The sequence below is a fragment of the Grammomys surdaster genome, unplaced genomic scaffold (assembly GCF_004785775.1).
Source record: "Grammomys surdaster isolate TR1022 unplaced genomic scaffold, NIH_TR_1.0 279, whole genome shotgun sequence".
NCBI classification, from domain to species: domain Eukaryota; kingdom Metazoa; phylum Chordata; class Mammalia; order Rodentia; family Muridae; genus Grammomys; species Grammomys surdaster.
In genome coordinates, this window is record NW_021604720.1 from 2,356,183 (window position 1) to 2,373,153 (window position 16,971).

The following is a 16,971-nucleotide window of genomic DNA, read 5'->3' on the forward strand; positions in this document are numbered from 1 at the left end:
GGGAGGGAGGGAGGGAGGGAGGGAGGGAGGGAGGGAATAAAAATCTATAACTGAGGCTATAGCTCAGTGGTAGATAATGGTAGACAATGTCTAACGTAAGCAAGGCCCCGGGGTTCACCCCAGTACACAGTTTGCCATCCATTTACAAAAGTTTCTAAGATACCTTCAAAATCTTAAGAGTTCTAAAACTGCCATTTTGTTTGCAATGTATTTATACCATGAAATTAAAAACAATTTTCACACTTTAAGAAAAATGAATTTAAAATAAAGTATGCTCACAGCCTAAGTAAATGATTAATTTTCAAAAGTAATCACTTTCTTTAGCTGAAAATTAACTTCAATAAGCAAAAATGAAATTTTTTCATCCTAAGACCATCTTTAAGATATCGTTGGTGGAGGAGAGATAGTAAGCAGAAAACACGGGGAACCATACACTACTAAAGAGTGAAACTGAAGTCAGTAAGATTTAATTAAAATGTATTGGGCATGTGGCTTATTAAGCTGGAGCTACACAGATCAGCCAAGATGCTGTGATGAGGAATATTCTGCTCCTCAGGGAAACAGCTGACTCCAGCTGTAAAACCAGACAGCACAGCAAATGATAAAACACTCCTGAACCGAAATCGGATCTGTCTGTCTACCTGACTCTCTAAAAAGGACTCGAATTACCTATGACACTGGTGGCAAGAAGCTAAGGCACACTATGAAATGCCACCATGTAGAGAAGGCATCCACTATCAGTTTTATTAGGAATGTGGAAACAAATAGAGCAAAGCAAAAGTAAATAATTTTTTGGAAATCTTTTCTACCACATGTCACAACATAGCCATTTTGTTCAAACCTAACTAGACACAGATATTACAAATAGTAATTCTGTAAATTCAAAGGATAGCCATATACATGTATGGTGATGTAAAAGGGAAAAGAAGGTGGTGAGGCAGCTCAGTGGGCAAAAGCACTTGTGGAAACCTGAGTTAAATCCCCAGAACTAGGGTAAAGGTAAAAGGAGAGAACAGACAACAGACTCTACAAAGTTATCCTGTGACCTACACACATACACACACACACACACACACCATGGCACATAAACCACATGTACACACATCATATATACACAGAAAGACACACAATAATAATAAAGTAAATAAAAAAGCAATAGCAACTCAGGAAATCAGCTAGAACTTCATAATACAAACTTAGCCCTCTTGAGAGCAACAGCACTGAGAAACGAAGACAAAGAGAAGATTCCAGAATGGCTAGAGGTTGTCACTCATGCTCAAGTCCAGGAGCATGCAGCTTCCTCACACACATAGACATCACAGTAACAACAGGCAGCCTCGGGCTTCAACCAGGAACATGGGGCCATTTCCTCAACATCGCACATGACCTCACGTTATATCACATGCCATCATGTGCAACCTGTGTCTGGTCCTCATCAATCTGAGCTCCTTTAAGCTGATTTAAATTGTTATTTCTCTTTGTTGTCTAACAGAATATCTTAAATACCAATCAATTATTAAATTATTTTCTATTTCTTTACAAGCATTTTCTTAATGTCACCTCTTAGGTGCCAAGGATAGCAGATTTCAATCATGCAAGAACACCGGCAAGGAGTGAGGAAATAAATTCTTTGAAGCCAAGTAACTTCTTGTCTTTCAGGAAGTTTCTTTAGGGGTGTTTTGTCACTAATTAATTTTGATCTCACATGAGGGCATGTGGGTTTTTTGTGAATATTTAAACAAGCAAAAGGAAGAACACTGTAATTCTACTAAAAGATTGATGTTCTAACACAAAAATTTGGCGTTATAGGTTACATACATGCAGTTCCTTCTCTTTTATGGAGAAACTCTGCATCATCTCCTCCTAAGGACGGGGAAGCAACAGTGAGCAGTGCATGAAGAGTTAGCCTGAGATGCTGGGCCAAACAGCAGAGCTAACAGAAGGACAGGCGGCACACTAGAACTCGGTCTGTCTGACCTTGTGCATTTTAAATCCCAAATGGGAATCATCCCAATCCATAGCATTGGCTTCAACAGACTTAAAAAGTTATCCAGAAAACAAACAAGAAAGTAGAAATTCAAGTTTAAACTTTCAACTCCCACTTAAGGAAAATTATTCTTGGCTCGAGCCTTTTAGCACCCTCGTCTAAGACAGTATTGAGTAATACAAAGATTATTACCAGCATAATCAAAACAGGGTGGGGTGTGCATTGGCTATATTCCTGAAAATTAGTATTCAGAGTTAGAAAAGAGAATACCTTCTGGGGGGTACTTTATGCATTTGCAATGAGACTCATTCTGCAATTATTACGTATTTCTCTAAAGCTAAATGTCTAGAAATAGAAATAACATTGATATTTAAAAGTCATCTACTTCTGATACATTTCGACTTCTGAAACAAAATATGGACAAGAAAACAAACAAACGTAGTTTCAAATAATGCACTCTGGAATGAGTGCTGCTTAATTTTCAAAAGAAAACATTGCACAGTATCTCAAACAGCAATATCTGAACACTTAGGCATGTCTTACAAACCATGGGATCTCTTCCTCCCCCTTTTCCCTTAAATCATTACTTCTCATGAAAGACAAAGCGGGAGAGGTAGATGGGAATCCCCAAATCACATAGCTAATGCATACAACCAAAAATACCTCCTGTTAATGATGACTAAAATCTACACAATGCTGCTTGGTCATCATCTAACAAGAAAATGAAATGAGTCAACGAGTGCTTTACACAGCAATAATAGAAAAAGTCAATAAAAAACAAACATGAGCAGCCATTTTATGTTCCCTTATAGGGACAACCAGGGTCAGAAAGGCCTAATTAACATCTAAGCAATCACTGAAAAGGGTGGGATGTGAAGTCTTCATATGGTCCTGGCTTGTATACCATAGCCAATCATGCACAGGATTACGGCCTAATATTTATTGTGAGGATCAAAGGCAACTGAAAAAAAAAAACCCTCAGACTAAGTGAACAGGATTTTAGTGGGAAGTGCCCAACATGTTTGCTTTCCTCTCTAGGCCTGAAATTATCATCCATGAACTGACGTGGCAGGCTTCCCAATCAAATCAAGAACTAATACAACAGGCAAACATGGCCTTCAATGCTTTAAGAATCAGCCGCTGTGGGGTTCAGGAGGTGGCTGGGTAAGTAAATGCTGTTCTTCAAGCATAAGAATTTTCTTAATGTTGCCTCTTAGAGGTCAAGGATAACAGGTCCCAGTCATGCAAGGACACCAGCAAGGAGCTCAGATATCCAGCACCCGTGTGTGAAATCCAGCTGTGGCAGCATGCACCTGGAACCCCAGCATAGCAAGATGGAGACAAGATTTCTGGACCAGGTGTGATGGCACAGACCTTTAATCCAGCACATGGAGAACAGAGGCAGATGGATTTCTGTGAGGTCTAGCCCCAGCCTGATCCACAGGGTGAGTTATAGGGCTACAGAGAAGAGACCCAGTCTCTAAAACACAACAACAACCAAAGATACCTAGGGCTTGCTGACTGGCCATTCTAGCTAAATCAATGGGTTCTACATCAGTCAAAGGAAGACCCAGTTTAAAAACAAAATAAATAACAAGGTGAACAACTGAAGAAGATACACAACATCTGGGCTACATAGACACATACACCTACATACATACATACACACACGCACACACACACACACACACACACACACACATCTCTGAGGAAACTGTTGGTACAGAAGGTATTCCAGTGGAACAGAGTCTGAGAACAGCTCCAACACCTGTGTTCTAGATGAGATACAAAGGTTGCTGGTTCTGTACACCCTGATTTCTTACCCAGTGCAGCCTTGGCATGAATAGTGTATGCTAACTTCACTTTTGCATCCTGATCTTTTCTTCTCAATAACTGAAATATTATGTCATCCAAGTACTGGGTCAGTTAATTCTCTGCCAAAGTCAAAGGCTACTTTGAACTTAATAACAACTTATCCAATTAAATGTAAATTATTCAAACAACAAATAACAAGTTATTTAATTACTGACCATTCTAAATATTTTGTTTCTCTTAAAAGAAGAATTCTCTACCATTGTGACTTTAACTTGCTGTTTTTAAAAAGACAGGACTCTAACAAAAATTCCTTGAAACGTCCACTTAGAGCAGTGGTTCCAACCTTCCTCATACTGCGATTCTTGAATATAGTTCCTCATGCTGGGGTGACAATCAGCCACAAAATTATTCTTGTTGCTACTTTACAACTGCAATTTTGCTACTATTATGAATCATAATGAAAATATCTGATATACAGGATATCTGATTTGTGACCCTAAAGGGGCTGTGGTCCACAGGTTGAGAAATGCTGATTTAGTGTCTATGACCTAAGATGTTATTCAGTTAACATGTGACAATAGTTTTTTTCCTACTAACACAACTTACAAAATACAAAATTTTAAAAATACTTAAATTACCAAAGAAAGAAAATAGTGCACTTAAAAGTCGCCCAAGGCATGAGACAGGCAACGCTGGCAGTCAGTAGCTCACATGTCTCCTTTATCCTCATTCCTCTAGAAAACTCTGAAATCCCAAGCTTCTTCCTACTCCCATCCAACAGCGGAGCCAGGAGAAGGAGGATATGATTTTGCCAAGTAGTGAGGAGTACATACATTGTACACTCAAATATTTCTCCAAAATCAAAACACTGCAATCATAAGCAGATGTCTAAATAGAATCAAACTACAGTTTTTTAACAGACAGATAACATGGAATGTTTTTATTGCATTTTGTGTACATTTAATGCAGTGTACACACATTGCAGACTGATTAAATTGAACTGAGAAATGTGTTACCTCAGTCAGTGGTTATTATCATCATTGCTGTGACAGCACTAACATCTACCCTCTTAACATCTCCAAAGCACAGAAACCTGACCTACTGACTCACTGACTTCACAGAAACATTTTATAGGGACATTTCAGGTTTTAATTAGGTTTTTCTAACAAAAATCAATAAATATTTCCATTCCAAAACATGTCAAAGGAAAACATAAAATAGCTGGGTTCAACTACAAGCAGATTCAATGCCACAAATTCAATGAAAAGACACAAACATGATTCATTTTCTTTACACTAAATAAAGGAGAAAAAAAAATCTGTCTCATACTCTGACTTCACTGTTTCTATCCACTGCCAGGCAAGCTGTTATATTTTTTAAGTTTTAGAGCCCAATGCTGAAAATACTCACAAATATGAATGGCAAGTATCATTTGGCAGGTTCCACTTGTATAAGAAAATTACCCTCAGAGTTTTGTCCAATATAGACATGCCTTACTTTACAAATGAATTAAATAAAGCATTTGGAAGGAACAAAAACACACCTCTATGAATCATGATGTACCAATACATACATTCTTATTCCTTGGATGGCTCAGTTTGTGATCGTATAGCATTTCCTGACAGTTTCATTGAAGTTACTTAATCTCATCCCCATAAAGAGTTAATAACAGAAAGCAAGGTCTTCTGAAGACAACTCGGGGCAGCTACTACAACAAGCAAGTATTCCTTTACATAGCTGAGCATCTCAGATACACTCTAACATCGGCAGACAGACCAGAGAAGATTCCTACTGAGTCTCATAGAATGGCTAGATCAAGATTGGTTGCATGATTCCTACTCCCAAAAGAAGACATTGGGCAATCTAATTTGTCTTCAGGCTGGGTCCTATGATGTTTTAGATAATATAATCTTTGCCTCTAGTCCACTGTTGCCTAATAAACTTAACAAAGCTAGCACACAGACTTTTGTGGTATATAAAACTGACAGACCTGAAGGACCTTAAAGGAGACCATTAAAGGAGAAAGATGAAATGATGGTGGTCGGTACCTCTAGCTTCCTCTAGGTATGGGTAGCTCAAAGAAGTATATTTAATAATTCAAATTAGAATACTCAAGAATATATGTGTATCTCTGTATGTATACTCTAAAAACATATAATTTCTCATTTTCTTGTATAGCTGAAATAAAAGTAATCATTAACAGTGAAAATAAATTTGCTTCTGATGTTTGTTTTAAAATTAGAAAAATAACACTGAACATATCTTCTATGTTTTTTTCATTTTTTTCATTGGTTATAAATATATCTGTAGGATGGAAAGATGGCTCAGACATTAAAGGCTAGGCTTGCTGCCTGGTCCCTTGGACTGGAGCAGACACAGAGTCGGTCTGCTCCTGTCCTGTGGAGAAACTGAATCCTGAGTCATCCAGGAGCCACTGCACTCAGAGCAGCTGGTAAGAACTCCATCTCACTCCCTAAACCCCAGAAATACATCTGGGAGCCAGGGACATCCTGGGCACAGCAGCTACCCAAACCCCGCCCCTCCGGAATTCTACTTCCCTTCGGCCCCTGCCTGGTCCCTTGGACTGGAGCAGACACAGAGTAGGTCTGCTCCTGTCCTGTGGAGAAACTGAATCCTGAGTCATCCAGGAGCCACTGCACTCAGAGCAGCTGGTAAGAACTCCATCTCACTCCCTAAGCCCCAGAAATACATCTGGGAGCCAGGGACATCCAGGGCACAGCAGCTACCCAAACCCCGCCCCTCTGGAATTCCACTTCCCTTCGGCCCCTGCCTGGTCCCTTGGACTGGAGCAGACACAGAGTAGGTCTGCTCCTGTCCTGTGGAGAAACTGAATCCTGAGTCATCTAGGAGCCACTACACTCAGAGCAGCTGAAACTGAATTCTGAGTCATCAGGGACCCACTGCACTCAGAGCAGCTGGAGCCACTGCACTCAGAGCAGCTGAAACTGAATCCTGAGTCATCGAGAACCCACTGCACTCAGAGCAGCCGAGGAGCCACTGCACTCAGAACAGAAGGATTACCAGATCCAAGAGGTGGCCTGAGTCCCAGGAGTTCTTCCACCCGGGAGATTAGGGGCATAAGACCACAGAGACCTCTGGACTCCGAGGAGCTCTGCAATAAGCAAGATAACTGGAAATACAGATTCCAATCTTACACAGAGAGGGCAGGTACCACTAGAGTTACCCAGATGGCGAAAGGCAAGGGCAAGAACATAAGCAACAGAAACCAAAGTTTCTTGGCATCATCAGTGCCCAGTTCTCCCAATATAGCAAGCCCTGAACACCCCTTCACACCTGAAAAGCAGGATTCAGAATTAAAATCACTTCTCATGATGATGATAGAGGATTATAAGAAGGAATTAAGTAACTCCCTTAAAGAAATACAGGAGAGTACAAGTAAACAGATAGAAGCCCTTAAAGAGGAATCACAGAAATCCCTTAAAGAAATGCAAGAAAACACAAAGAAGGAATTAAACAAAAACATTCAGGATCTGAAAATGGAAATAGAAACAATAAAGAAAGTTCAAAGGGAGACAACCATGGAGATAGAAAACCTAAGAAAGAGATCAGGAGTCACAGACGCAAGCATCACCAACCGAATACAAGAGATAGAAGAGAGAATCTCAAATGCAGAAGATACGGTGGAAAATATTGACACAGTTGTCAAAGAAAATGAAAAAAGCAAAAAACTCCTAACTCAAAACATCCAGGAAATCCAGGACACAATGAGAAGACCAAACCTAAGGATAATAGGTATAGATGAGAATGAAGATTCCCAACTTAAAGGGCCAGTAAATATCTTCAACAAAATCATTGAGGAAAATTTCCCTAACCTAAAGAACAAGATGCCCATAAACATACAAGAAGCCTACAGAACACCAAATAGACTAGACCAGAAAAGAAATACCTCCCGTCACATAATAATCAAAACATCAGATGCACAAAACAAAGAAAAAATACTAAAAGCAGTAAGGGAAAAAGGTCAAGTAACATATAAAGGCAGACCTATAAGAATTACACCAGACTTCTCACCAGAGACTATAAAAGCCAGAAGAGCCTGGACGGACATCATACAGACCCTAAGAGAACACAATTGCCAGCCCAGATTACTATACCCAGCAAAACTCTCAATCAATATAGATGGTGAAACCAAGATATTCCATGACAAAACCAAATTTGCACAATATCTTCCCACAAACCCAGCACTTCAAAGGATAATGGATGGAAAACGCCAACACAAGGAGGGAAACTACAACCTAGAAAAAGCAAGGAAGTAATCTTCCAACAACCCCAAAAGAAGATAACTATACAAACATAACTTTACCTCTAATAACAAAAATAACAGGAAGCCACAATCATTTTTCCTTAATATCTCTTAACATCAATGGTCTCAATTCCCCAATAAAAAGACGCAGACTAGCAGACTGGATACACAAACAAGACCCAGAATTTTGCTGCATACAAGAAACACACCTCAGTGACAAAGACAGACACTACCTCAGAATAAAAGGGTGGAAAACAATTTTCCAAGCCAATGGTCCCAAGAAACAAGCTGGAGTAGCCATTCTAATATCAAATAAAATCGACTTCCATCCAAAATTAATCAAAAAAGATAAGGAAGGACACTTCATACTCATCAAAGGAAAAAGCTACCAAGGTGAACTCTCAATTCTGAACATCTATGCCCCAAATGCAAGGGCACCTACATACATAAAAGAAACTTTACTAAAGCTCAAAACACACATTACACCTCACACAATAATAGTGGGGGATTTCAACACCCCACTCTCAGCAATGGACAGATCATGGAAACAGAAACTAAACCGAGACACTTTGACATTAACAGAAGTTATGAACCGAATGGACTTAACAGACATCTATAGAACATTTCATCCTAAAACAAAAGAATATACCTTTTTCTCAGCACCTCATGGTACCTTCTCCAAAATAGACCATATAATTGGTCACAAAACAAGCCTCTACAGATACAAAAAGATTGAAATAATCCCTTGCCTCTTATCAGATCACCATGGAATAAGACTGGTCTTTAATAATGACAAAACCAATGGAAAACCCATGTGCACATGGAAACTGAACAACTCTCTACTCAATGATGACTTGGTCAAGGAAGAAATAAAGAAAGAAATTAAAGACTTTTTAGATTTCAATGAAAATGAGGACACATCATACCAAAACTTGTGGGACTCCATGAAGGCAGTGCTAAGAGGAAAACTCATAGCTCTAAGTGCCTACAAAAAGAAACTGGAAAGAGCACACACTAACAAGTTGACTGCACAACTAAAAGCCCTAGAACAAAAAGAAGCAAATACACCCAGGAGGAGTAGAAGGCAGGAAATAATCAAACTCAGGGCTGAAATCAACCAAATAGAAACTGAAAGAACAATACAAAATATCAATAAAACCAGGAGTTGGTTCTTTGAGAAAATCAACAAGATAGATAAACCGTTAGCCAGATTAACCAGAGGGCACAGAGAGAGTATCCAAATTAATAAAATCAGAACTGAAAAGGGAGACATAACAACAGAAACGGAAGAAATTAAAAAAATCATCAGATCCTACTACAAAGGGCTATACTCAACAAAACTGGAAAACCTGGATGAAATGGACAATTTCCTAGACAGATACCAGGTACCAAAATTAAACCAGGAGCAGATAAACCATCTAAATAGTCCCATAACCCCTCAGGAAATAGCAGCAGTCATTAAAAGTCTCCCCACTAAAAAAAGCCCAGGACCAGATGGTTTTAGTGCTGAATTCTATCAGACCTTCAAGGAAGATCTAATACCAATTCTCTTCAAACTATTCCACAAAATAGAGACAGAAGGAACACTACCCAATTCGTTCTATGAAGCTACAATTACACTCATTCCCAAACCCCACAAGGACCCAACAAAGAAAGAGAACTTCAGACCAATCTCCCTTATGAACATCGATGCAAAAATACTCAATAAAATTCTAGCAAACCGAATCCAAGAACACATCAAAACAATCATCCATCATGATCAAGTAGGTTTTATCCCAGGAATGCAGGGATGGTTCAATATTCGGAAATCCATCAATGTAATCCACTATATAAACAAACTTAAAGAAAAAAACCATATGATTATCTCACTAGATGCTGAGAAAGCATTTGACAAAATTCAACATCCCTTCATGATAAAAGTCTTGGAAAGATCAGGAATTCAAGGCCCCTACCTAAACATAGTAAAAGCAATTTACAGCAAACCAGTAGCCAACATCAAGCTAAATGGAGAGAAACTTGAAGCAATCCCACTAAGATCAGGGACTAGACAAGGCTGCCCACTCTCCCCCTACCTATTCAATATAGTACTGGAAGTCTTAGCCAGAGCAATTAGACAACAAAAAGAAGTCAAAGGGATACAAATAGGAAAAGAAGAAGTCAAAATATCGCTATTTGCAGATGATATGATAGTATACTTAAGTGACCCCCAAACTTCCACCAGAGAACTCCTAAACCTGATAAACAACTTCAGCAAAGTGGCTGGTTATAAAATCAACTCAAACAAATCAGTAGCCTTCCTCTACATGAAAGATAAACAGACTGAAAAAGAAATTAGGGAAATGACACCCTTCACAATAGTTGCAAATAATATAAAATACCTTGGTGTGAATCTAACCAAGCAAGTGAAAGACCTGTATGACAAGAACTTCAAGTCTCTGAAGAAAGAAATTGAAGAAGATCTCAGAAGATGGAAAGATCTCCCATGCTCATGGATTGGCAGGATTAATATAATAAAAATGGCCATCTTGCCAAAAGCAATCTACAGATTCAATGCAATCCCCATTAAAATCCCAACTCAATTCTTCACAGAGTTAGAAAAGGAAATTCTCAAATTCATATGGAATAACAAAAAACCTAGGATAGCGAAAACTATTCTCAACAATAAAAGAACTTCGGGAGGAATCACCATCCCTGACCTCAAGCTGTACTACAGAGCAATAGTGATAAAAACTACCTGGTATTGGTACAGAGACAGGCAGGAAGATCAATGGAATAGAATTGAAGACCCAGAAATGAACCCACACTCCTATGGTCACTTGATCTTTGACAAAGGAGCTAAAACTGTCCAGTGGAAAAAGGACAGCATTTTCAACAAATGGTGCTGGTTCAACTGGAGGACAACATGTAGAAGAATGAAAATTGATCCATTCTTATCCCCTTGTACAAAGCTCAAATCTAAGTGGATAAAGGACCTCCACATAAAACCAGATACACTGAAACTAATAGAAGAGAAGGTGGGGAAAAGCCTCGAATACTTGGGCACAGGGGAAAAGTTCCTGAACAGAACTCCAATGGCATATGCTCTAAGATCGAGAATTGACAAATGGGACTTCATAAAATTGCAAAGTTTCTGTAAGGCAAAGGACACTGTCAATAGGACAAAACGACAACCAACAAATTGGGAAAAGATCTTTACCAATCCTTCATCTGATAGAGGGCTAATATCCAATATATACAAAGAACTCAAGAAATTAGACTCCAGGCAACCAAATTACCCTATTAAAAAATGGGGTATAGAGCTTAACAAAGAATTTTCAACAGAAGAAACTCGAATGGCCGAGAAGCACCTAAAGAAATGCTCGGCATCCTTAGTCGTCAGGGAAATGCAAATCAAAACAACCCTGAGATTCCATCTCACACCAGTCAGAATGGCTAAGATTAAAAACTCAGGTGATAGTAGATGCTGGCGAGGGTGTGGAGAAAGAGGAACACTCCTCCATTGTTGGTGGGACTGCAAGATGGTGCAACCACTTTGGAAATCAGTGTGGCGGTTCCTCAGAAAATTGGACATAGCATTACCCGAGGATCCAGCTATACCACTCCTAGGCATATACCCAGAAGATGCTCGAACATATAATAAGGACATATGCTCAACTATGTTCATAGCAGCCTTATTTATAATAGCCAGGAGCTGGAAAGAACCCAGATGTCCTTCAACTGAGGAATGGATTAAAAAAATGTGGTATATTTACACAATGGAGTATTACTCAGCTATTAAAAACAATGAATTTGAGAGGTTCCTAGGTAAATGGATGGAACTAGAAATTATCATACTGAGTGAGGTAAGCCAATCACAAAAGAACACACATGGTATTCACTCACTGATTATTGGATATTAGCCCAGAACCTTAAAATGCCCAAGATGCAACTCACAGGCCACATGAAGTCCATAAAGAATGAAGACCAAGTGGGGGTGATTCGGTCCTTCTTAGAAGGAGCAACAAAATACTCAAGGGAGCAAATATGGAGACAAAGCGAGGGACAAAAACTGAAGGAGGGGCCGTCTGAAGACCTTTCCACCTGAGTATCCATCCCATGTGCAGTCACCAAAGGTAGATGTTGATGTGGAAGTCAGGAAGTGCATGCTGATAAGAGCCTGATATGGATGTCTCCTCAGAGGTCTTCAAGAGTCTGACATATTCAGAGGCAGATGCTCACAACTAGCCATTGAAGTGATCATGGGGTTCTCAATGGAGGAGTTAGAGTGAAGACTGAAGGAGCTGAAAGGATTTGTGGCCCCATGAGGAGAGCAACAATACCAACCAACCACAGCTCCCAGGGTCTAAACCACCAGCCTGGGAGCACTTATGGAGGGATCCAGGGCCTTAGCTGAATATATAAGAGTGGAGGGCCCTGCTGGGCACAGGTGGAAGATGAGATCCTTGACCTCATGAAGGCTGGACGCCCCAGGGGGTGGGAGTTTTGAGGGTGGGGAGGTGGGAGTGGGGGGGTAGATAGAGGTTACATCCACAAAGAAGAAGGAGGAGGTGTGAGGGGATTGGGGGTTCCTGGGTGGGTGGGGGATGGGGTAAGGGGACAACATATGAAATGTAAATAAAACATCCAATAAAAAAATTAAAAAAAAAAAAAAGGCTAGGCTCACAACTAAAAAGATAAATATATCTGCATCAATTAACGGATATATTATTTAACAATATAGCTAAAATGTACAAATTAAGGAAAAACCAATGCATACAGTATAAACATAATAATCTATTAGATATTGTAAAAATTTTAAGGGCTCAATTATTTTTAAAATATTATACAAGCTCACTCAACATTAAAATCCATCTTAACCCACAAGCTATACAATCTACACAATGACCGTGAAACCTCCAAGAGCATCATTCATAAACTTCTATCTATTAGAATATGATTTTTAAAATTAAATCAGACAATTCTGCATTCCTCAGACATTTAAAAAAACTAATATTATTACCCACTGACTCTGGTAGATCCTCTTATGCTAGTGAAACCAATATAAATATGCCTGAGATACAGTGAACACTATTGTGAATTTTGAGACAAATGCTAGCAGAATCCAAAGATTAACATCAACAAATCATTTTAGAACAATGGAAGAAATAAAAAATTTTTCCCATAAAGCTTAAGCTGAAGAAATAATATACTTTAACAGCAGTACACATAAAAGAAAATTAATTCTGTAACATTTCAAAACAGCGTTCTGCCTGGTAAGAAGCTTAACAAAGTCTGAAATGTATGTGTGAACATTCTGTAGGTCATATAATACTTGTCCCCTTTGTCATGGACAATGGAAAAGTAATACTTGACAAAGTAACAATCAGATGTTAGAAAAAAATACATCTTAATACAACACAGTGCCACTAAATCTATGAGTATGATACAGAAGGCAGTTCCTCATTGCACACAAAATCAAAGCAATCTTCCACCGCCCATCAATGCCATCACTGTTGCTAATGCTTTGTAAGAATTTTAATGCAGTCTTGGCATTTCTTACCATATGCTACTGTTAAATATGTACAAGCAAGAATACTGTTGTTACATAAAGGCCTCCCTTTGGGTTATAACTGGGCAAAGGAAGTGCTGTTATTCTGTTTCATTCCATGAAACCACATCTGTCGAGTCACCGTGTTGCTCAAGCAATGACTTAAAGGCTATCACTCCTTAGCCTTTCCTTCACTAACAATAAATAATTTTTTGTTTCATCTTCTATTTCTGTTACTGCTGATTTCTGTTACATGTTATGTGCACAGATATGTGCCTAGCACTTACTACCATGTGTCAGACCTTTGTGCCTTATCCTAGACATGAAAAGATAACCAAAGTGGGATTCCTCTCTTCTAAAACCAACCACAGCCATAAAACTGCCCATCCATCTAGTTCATTAACACCATACCTTCAAAACACTTGGGAATGGACTGCCAATTCTGTCAAGCATATCAACTCTGGGAACCATTTGTATCAAATGATCAACTCTCTAGTTCTAAACGTTTCATCAGCAAAGTCCTATGACTTTATCAGCTGACAGCAGACGACTCCGACTCCTCACCACCAGCACCAGCACCAGCACCACCACCACCACCATCATCATCTTGTCACTAGGAGAACTAGCAGCAGTGTGTTGTGGTTTGGATGAGAATGGCCCCATAGACTCATGTGTTTGAATGTCTGAGCCCCAGTTGGTGGAACTGTTTGGGAAGTATAAGCAGATATGAACTTGTTGGAGGAAATGTGTCACTGGGAGTGAGCTTTTAAGTTTCACATCTAGTCCAGTCTAGTTCTGTCTGCCTCGTGTATGAGGATCAGACTACAAGCTCTCAGATACTGCTCCAGTGCCTGCTTGCCTACTGCCCTGCTCCATGTCATAACAATCATTGACTACTCTACTCTCAAACTATAAGCAAGCCCCTACTTGAATACTTTCTTTTAAAACTCCATTGGCCAGAGTGTCTCTTCACAACAACACAGAAGTAATTGGGCTGGATAGATTTATGTCACCTTAACACAAGCTAGAGTCACTAGAAAGGAAGAAACCTCAATTGAAAAAATTCCTCTGTAAGATCCTGCTGTACATGTTTTCTTAATTAGTGACTGATGGGAAGCCTAGGGTGGGTGGTGCTATACCTGGGATGGTGTCCTGGGTTCTATAAGAAAGCAGGTTGAACAAGCCATAAAGAGCAAGCCAGTATGCAGCACTGCCTCCAGGTTCTTTCCCTGTTTGAGTTCCTGTTCTGACTTCCTTTGATGATGGACAGTGATGTAGAAGTGTAAGCCAGTCCCCAAGTTGCTTTTGGTAGTGGTGTTTCATCACAGCACATGATAACCCTAGGACAGTTACTAAGACATAGTCTATTAGCACATGCTGATTGGTTGATTGCTTGGTTGACTCATTAATCAGCAAGTATTGGAAGCTTAGCAAAAACAAAACAATAATGCCAGTTAATAATGCCACTAACTAAAATATCAGACATGAAATGCTGAACCAAGTACTTTATATGTATTTTCATAAATTCTTATAAGGAATAAAGGTATTATAATCTTCTAAAAACAAAACCAAGGCTTGAGGTTTAGGAAACTTATAAAAAGACACACTGCTCCAAAACAGAGTTCAAACTCATTTGCCCACACTCCTAATGCTACCTCTCATAGAGAAAACCCTCTCTGTGGGGTACAATATAACAATATTATAATTTATTCTGTTCTTTACTAAGGAAGTTAATCACAATGAAAGATGTATTGTATAAAACCCTTCAGATTCATGGTTTCCAAAACATATTCAACAAAGAAAATAATAGAAAAGAAATCCATCCACACTGAACATGTCCAGATGTCTTTCCCTGTCATTATTTCCTAAGTACTGCCATATGTCCATATGCACTAACGTGTTGTACATAATGTAAAGATAACTTGGAATACATGAGAGGATATATAATTACACTGTTCCAGGGTTTTTCAAGGGTGTTGAGTATCTGAAGATTTCATGTTTTGTGGGGAAACTGCAACTAATTTCCTGTCACCAAGGAAGATATATTTCATATGTGTCCTTTAAAGTATTAAGACCATCTTCTCTGCACTGGAACACAGTCAGGACTTGACTAAATCAAACATTCCAAATGCAAAAATTCAAAATCTGAAGAGATCTAAAATTCACACTTTTTGAGCACAACAAGAAGCTGACCTCATTCAATGGTTTTCAATAAAAACACAATCAAGACAAAAAAAAACACAAAATTGCTTTCAGATTTTACATGTAAGAAATATAAAAAATGAATGACTCTTGTGTTTGACTTTGCTCCTGTTCTCAAGGTACCTAACTATATACATATAAATATTCAAAAATTCAGAAATTCAAAAATCAGAAACATTCTGGCTCCAAACACTTCCAAAAACTGGATACTGTGTACATAGTTCTACCAAGTAAAAGGGTCAATCATACAAGTGTGTCTCATCTGTATCCTGCCCTGGGCACCGTGCCTGAGTACATGTTCAATATACAGCAATGTAACTCCATCATTAACTCTACAAACTTGGTTCTAAGGTGAATATTCTATTTCTGTGAATCTGTGACATACCAATACCAACACCGACAGAAGCAGATAAGACATACTTATGATAAATAAAAAAGAATGAACTTTACATTTTCAACTGACTACAGTTTTTAGAAATATTTTAAAGATTTATTTTGATTTAGAAGTATGTTCGGGTGTGTGGGTATGCTACAGAACATGTGTGGGTGCCTGTGGAGGTCAGAAGGTGTTAGATCACCTGGAGCTAGAGATACAGGCAGTTGGTGAGCAGCCTGATGTGGATGAAGGGAACCAAACGAGGGTCCTGTGGAAGAGCAGCAAAGGTTTTTAACCTCTGAGCTACCTCTCTAGCCCTTTGGCAATATTTCTTAAATGCAGTTAAGAAAATATAAACCATTTAACACAATATTCCAGACAATATTTTAGTTGTGGAAAAGGTAGCATCATATCCAAAGCTACAACACACTGATTATGGATACATGAGGTATGCACAGCACTAGAGACAAGCAAAGCAGAGCAGGCCATGATAGGAGCGCACAGCTGGTAAGCATACATGCCTGGAATCCCGGCACCCAGGAGGCTGAGACAAGAGGAGAAAAAAAGAAAGAAAGAGAGAGGGGAAGAAGAGGAGGATGAAGAGGAGGAGGGGAAGAGGAAAGAGAAGGGGAAGAAGGAATGTTGGGGACAGAGGGAGGACAGACAGGTAAGCAGGCAAGAGACTACCCTGAAATTACTAAATTTAAAGATATTTAACTGCAAATTCTAAACTAACTTCAACCTTGTCTCTGAAGGCAAGTAAGAAAAGCCTAGTAATC

The 16,971-nt window shown here is 39.0% G+C and overlaps 1 protein-coding gene across 1 annotated transcript in view; it reads right to left on the reverse strand.

Moving 5' to 3' along the window:
* The window catches only part of Cep128 (centrosomal protein 128), a 344,929-nt gene that overhangs the window by 218,442 nt on the left and 109,516 nt on the right, over positions 1–16,971 (reverse strand). The window lies entirely within an intron of this gene.